The following is a 6,732-nucleotide window of genomic DNA, read 5'->3' as shown; positions in this document are numbered from 1 at the left end:
AACGTCAGGAAGGAACACTAGACAGTGCTTTTCAGTGCCTTGAGACAGACCATAAAGTAATGAATACATAGTGTAGACACAGAGGGAGACCGATGAGAATGAGGAATTTTGTGGTTTGAAACAACATAAGATATACACACCAAAATACAACGAAACAGAGAATGCAATACTTTTCTATTGGGTTTTTAAATGTGAAACTATTACATACACAACATAAAAATAAAGCCAACAATAAAGAGTAAACTATAGTCAATATTAAACAGTGTACGTTGGAACTTTATTCAAGCAAAAGTGAAAATTCAATTATGTTTTTATACATGCAACATGGATATATATTGACTTGACTCATGAATATATTTAAAGCAGTTTGTAGAATGACCAGAAGGATCTGTTCCTTATATTTCCATGTTATCTTGATAATTTTCATTAAGACTGATGATTTTCAAACTTTTGTTGAAGCTAACATAAAATGCCAACTCACTTCCAGTTTACTGCAAACTAAATGAAATTACACTACAGCAGCAAGCCAAGAGTCTTTTTGATGTGTTGTTTTAATTATTTTTATTGAACTATCATAGGTGAACAAGACAATACAGACACAGATGGAAGTCAGCTAAAGGAAATTTTACCGTTAATCAAGTTCAATGCGAGTAAACAAATGACTTTAGCTGCTTTGGTTTCACGGTCCTGGTTTTGTGCATGCCGACTCACTGTGACGGCTTAATGGGACACTTGAATAGAACAGAGCCATCGTTAATGTTATTAGCATCGCTGTGACTAAATGTCTGCTGTGAATAAAGCCCATTAACTTTTTTGTTGTACCTATTGTCCTCAACCTGCTTTACCAACTCAACAACATCAGTAAGTCTTTTCCCGCAATTGCTAGAATCAACTCTGAATATAAACAAGGATTTCAGTTATTATTCTGCGTGACAGAAGTTATACGAATGTGTTAAAAGTGTATAAATTTGTATTTCTAAATGTTTGTGCAAAATAACAGTTGCATAAGCATTGTCTTTGGGGACTGACAGCAAAAATAAATAGTTTCTTCTGGCAAAATAAAGTGAAAACAGGGTGTGATGTCTAGTTTTAAATGTTATCCATTAGAATAAGAAAAAAAAAACACCACCATTCAACGTAAAAGGATGGTTTATCCTTTCAAGGTCACCTCATGTATGGCACTACCAGACACAAGAATGAACGTGTATATGCAACTTTATGTCTCCCTGAATTCTCCATGTGTCAGTGGACGAGTATGCATTAAGTTATCAGAACAGAAGGAGAAGATACTGTCTATGGGAGTACGTGTTAAATGTGCAGGTATCATGAAATGTGACGGTGAGGCATCCCCGGCTCGTGTTTTCCTTAGGCATCTTTGCAGGTGTGAATGGAGCGATCTCAGGGAGGGCGAGGAGTGACTGGCCTGCCTGTCACTTTGAGAACAAAACACAACTTTAATAAATCAGTACGTAGTGGAAAGGAGAAAGCAGATGCACAGGCACTATCAGCACCATTGAACCATCCTCCCTTGGAATAGTGAAGAAGGGGAGGCACCCAGTGTCTAAAGTTAATATTCTTATCAGTCCTTTTTGAAACTCCTCTTTAATGATGAAGCTGTTTCTCATGGTCATGTCCGTTGGGAGCAGCTGGCAAGAAAAGTTATTATCTCTGACCCCTATTATTGCACTCAGGAGTAAGCATTTTTAAAAGTTTATTCTAGTCAGCGATTTTATACATGTAATGCACGTACAGATAAATGTGATGACCATTCCAAGTGCTTGTTTGGTTATTTGCATATACAGTCTAAAATAGGTTAATGAAGATTGTTGAATTTGACTCAACTTTGGTTAATGGCACAGAGGTACAGTTTTAAAGGCTTTCTATAGACAGTTGCTGTCACACTGATGTATACATTTTCATTATATTTAAAAGCAGTAGTAGTCACATTTCATTGCATTGCCTGACAAGAAATATGTGTATAAAATATTCCTTTCCATTTTACGTTTTTGGTGCAAAAATGTTTCCCTGGTTCCACTTGCAGAAAAAAATTAGGAGTAAGAAGCAGTTTGACTTTTGGGGAAATCCACTTCAGTTAATTTTCTTGCTGAGAGTTAGATGAGAATATCGATACTACTCTCATGTCTGTGCTTCACATCATTCAGAGACCCTAATTAGTAGCAGATGAGTAAAAAACGTTCATATCTGCCTCCCCCAACTGGTGAGATGAGCTACGTAGAAGTGTCAAAATTATTGCAAAACGCCCGCAAAGCCACCATCACTGCCTGTGATTCGCTTAAAAGATTTTTGGCATTGAAGTTATTACTTATTTTTTACAGAAAAGGTTTGATACATGGCAACAAGTACATATTCATAAATCAGTTAAGCTCAGGACATCTTTGTACCATTGGTACGTTATGTCTCACACAGTAATGACTACTCTTCATGTTGCTGCTGTTACTTTTGTCAGACAAACAGTCAGGCCAAAGGTTACTTTGTGAAAGCTAATTACTGAGCTGGTTATATATACACTGGGCTCTGTGTGTATGTGTGTGTGTGTGTGCGCGTATGATAGTTTGGCTATGACAGTGGCCCTCCTGTTATAGAACCATCTGAAAATGTTGATTTTGCTTTGGAAAGATAGAGCTGAGGTACAGCTCTCATCAGCTTTAATTTTGGGGAACATTCATGTTTACTGAACTCAAGCTTAGAGTACACCCTCAACATGCCATCCAAACATGCAGTATGAGTGGACATTCAGATACAGGCCGTACACAAGAGAGCTCATGTTGCAGACACACCCACGCATTCACATTCCCACCTGCCCCCCAACACAAACCACCTCATACACACACACCCCTGTACACACTCAAACACACATAAAACATACCACGCAAGCCATCTCTCATTAAAACACAAACAGGCATAATTGTGAGCTCCAGAACCAAAGCAAGCAGATGCATACTGCATGCACAATGTGTGTGTATATGAGCTGTTCACAAGCCACTGATGCCACCACATAGAGCTTTTTTTAATGGATAAACAAGAAAGACAGAATCAATCAGAGAGGCATCAACAGCAGCCGGAGAGCAAACCCAGCATGCAGTCCATCTGCATCACATAACAAGACGGTCTCTCCACCTCAGCCTGTATGTGTGTATTCTTACTCTGTGCATTCGTACTCTGTTTATGGACAGGGCCGTGGGCAGGAATTGCAATCTATGCCAGTTACATGCTCAGCTCAGGCCCAGGCACTACTTTATATCTCCAGCCAGGTGTTCTGGCTGCAGAATGGGAAGCCATCACGGCACTGGGAGGTACTTTGATTTATGTGATGTGACTCAGACTGATAACACCACAGCCCCAGAGCAGACACACTCAGGAGGAAACTGTCAAGTCGGTGTTTACTCTGTTTTGCTAGTGTTGGGGAAAACCTTTAGGAAATGCAATGAAGTAGTTTGTTATTTTATGTGCAGAGGGTTGTTAAGTTAATTAACGCTAACTTGGTCAATCTCGGGTGTTGAATGGTAAAGTGCATGCCTTCAAATTCAGCCATTAAAGTCTGATATTTGATAAATACCAGAAAGTAGCTACAATCATAACTCACCTGAGCTTCTGAAAGTGTTTAATCTGTCAGATCTTCTACTGAAAGCCAGGAATAATGTGGAAGCCAGAAACATTAGAATAATTTTCTGAGTAATTTGACATAGATAACCGCTGTAGCTCTGTTCAAATCATGGATGAATATGTAAAAAAACACATTATTTGCCACATCTTTGTCAATCCTAAAAAGTATTTGCATGCTATTCCCACAGTCCACATGCATGATTCCACATGTAACCTACTAAAGTATAATGCTGCTTTAGGCTATACAAAATAAATATAACAGACACCCAGAAATACCTAAATCAACAAGTCTGAGATTCTACAACCTAGCAGCTCTGTGAGGCTGTACTGGTGTACAGTGGTGCAATGAACTACATGCTAACATGCTCACAAAGACAATGCAAACATGCAGATGTTAGTAGGTGTTAACTGTGTTAATCGCCTTAGTTTAGTGTGTTCGCATGTTAAAACGCGCTCTAAACACCAAGTACAGTGGAGGCCGTTGGGAATGTCAAGTATTTTAATAAGTATAATAAGGGATAAATAAAAAATAAGACTTAATGATTGTGCCAGATGAAAAGCTAAGGGCTCACCAAAGTTACTCATTAATACTGAAGAATAAATGAACGTGTGTACAAACTTTCAGTCTATCCAATATCTGTGGAAGTATTTCACTAAAAACCACAATTGTGGACCTCATGGTTGCGCATAAAGGAAAAGTCAGATGATCAACAAAGTCGGGGATCTCCAGGGATAATAAATGTCTGTAATCCAATCAATCCAATTGTCATGTTTTAGTCTGGACTAACTGACAACCAACCAATTGACGTTGCCAATCATACCGCTGCAGTGTGGAGGCTGTTTTTTCACTTGAACAAACTAAACAGAAGAAATCACACTGAACTTTGGTTCCTCATTTCACTGCTAATAGTATATAATATTATTACCTGTAAGAGGCATTATGAATCAGTTCTTAAACCTGACTTGACTTAATCTGATCACAGCAGCTTTAGGTTGGCTTTATGAAACAGCTTATGGCTTTACACTGTTTCATTCCAGCGCTGCATTGCTTTGTAGTTGTGTACATTGTACAACTACAAAGTGATGTACTGAACTACTGTGGAATTAATTAAGCAATTCATCTACACGTTGTCTGATTTTATGATAACTATTGTAGCTGATCAAACATACAATGATTAAGAGGTTGTTAGAGGTGCAACAGCCTAACTCCTGCAAGTGCCAGACATGTCTTGTTTAGATCGAAACATCAGAGTGTGTTGTGTTGCTTTTGCATGCAGATTGCTATTGTCCCGATCGGTGTGGTTTGGCATGCATTCGCACACAAACACTGTCCCTTTGTTGTATGCAGTCATCAGACATTAGCTCAATAAATCTCTGTGCAGCTTTCAGATGTAATAAGACAACGTCCTGTGTGGGAAAAGACCTGCCTACATGATTTAGGAGCTGAGGTTGCTGATCGTAATTGCTCTCTTAGTGACATCTGGGGATCTGAACCACAAACTATGACACTGTAGCACATCCTTTTTACTGCTGCTTTACTGTATTCTACGTAAGGCTGTGGTCGGCTGCGCTGGTAGAGATTGGCCGAACCTAACGGCAATGCTACATCTAGCTCCTTTTCAAACACACGCATCTCTTCAGATAAGGGCCATGGCTGTAGCAGCCATGCGTATTGAATTTAAACCATTCCTAAGGGTATCCTGTTCTTATCAAGGGTCAGATAAGCTCATTTCACAGGCCCTCACCTCTGCTGGGCTTCCAACAGGACCCCACTCTGACAAGCGCTGACCTCATCGACTTTTTCTTATTGTTTGCGGTGGAATGAGAAGTCAAGAAGGGAGGTAACTTGTTCACTGATCTTTCTAGAAGCTACAGTTGTTGCAAAATCAAACATGTAGTCTTTAGACTTTTGAAACAAACAAGACAACCTTGACATTCCTTAGGGGGAGTACTCAGACTGCAGACTGTCGCAATCCAGCGTTGAGATTAAAATATGTCTTTGAACTGAGAAGTCCCCACAGAAGACAGTGGTAAATGTGTACGCAAACGACAGGAAAAGCATACAACCTCATCCACAACACCCTTGTCCAAGTGGTTCTTCTTATGAGCCTACTATTAGGCTTAGTATATGGTTTCAGTGGGTTCTTGGAGCTAATTGTCTTGAACTTGGGAGGCCAGATGAGCGAGAAAGCAACAAAATCTCGTTTGGGAACTCACCTTGGCTTACCAGTCTGCGGGGCCCTTTTTCTACATGAAGCCTTCTTAGGAACCCCCCCCACAAGCCACCGCACCCTGTCCAGGCCCTGCAGGCATCTCAGGCTGACAGCTCTTGAGCCAGATACTGGCAGTACAACACAACAGTCATAATTGGCCCCTATTCATTTCTCAGGGATAATCCTCACCTAGGTTGAGCCTTTTCTGTTCCTAGCGTCATTTTTCTGCGAATGTTTACACAAGGCATATATCGGTTTCTTCTCCTCCTGAGGCTTTTTGCTCCGGCTGTTGGGCTGCATGTGTGTTTTAGCGTGTGTCTGAGGGTTCTGCTCTTCCAGCGTGGCTGCCAGGGCTCAAGACCTGAAGTGACAAAGGCTTTGTGAATGTCTGACTCACAGACAACTGTCAGCATTCAATGGGCTGGATTAAGACGGCGCATAGAACCGAGCACACCCTGACATGTTGACATGTTCTACTAAGTGCATTTCAAGGTGGATTTAGCTTGTTTGCTCCATTGTGGAGCGACAGAGGAGACACAATTGCTAAATGGGACTGGCTATTCTTGAGATGGCGGGTGAACTCTACTCCGCTGTCTGGTTTAGGATTGACACTGGCTTCATTCTCGAGGTGAGTGGGGCTGCTGTGAATCCTGAGGAGGTTCAGGGGTTTCAGAGAGCTCTGTCCTTAACCAAACAAACACAGTGGAATTTCTGCCATTGTTGGTGCAGAAGGTTGAGTGACAGGGCTGCATAGCAGAGCTGCCTGTCAGCAGAAACAACTCCAGGTCAAAGTGTGACCACCCCTTGTGACACTGCTTAATATTAAGACTGAGCCATATTTTAAGATTAACCTGTACAGATCCACAGGGGCGCACATATACATCGACCCTGTCAG

Source organism: Micropterus salmoides, unplaced genomic scaffold, assembly GCF_014851395.1.
Source record: "Micropterus salmoides isolate LMB-PRFRI ecotype aquatic unplaced genomic scaffold, ASM1485139v1 Ms_hic_scaffold_7, whole genome shotgun sequence".
Lineage (NCBI taxonomy): Eukaryota > Metazoa > Chordata > Actinopteri > Centrarchiformes > Centrarchidae > Micropterus > Micropterus salmoides.
Note: the sequence above shows the minus strand (reverse complement) of the source record.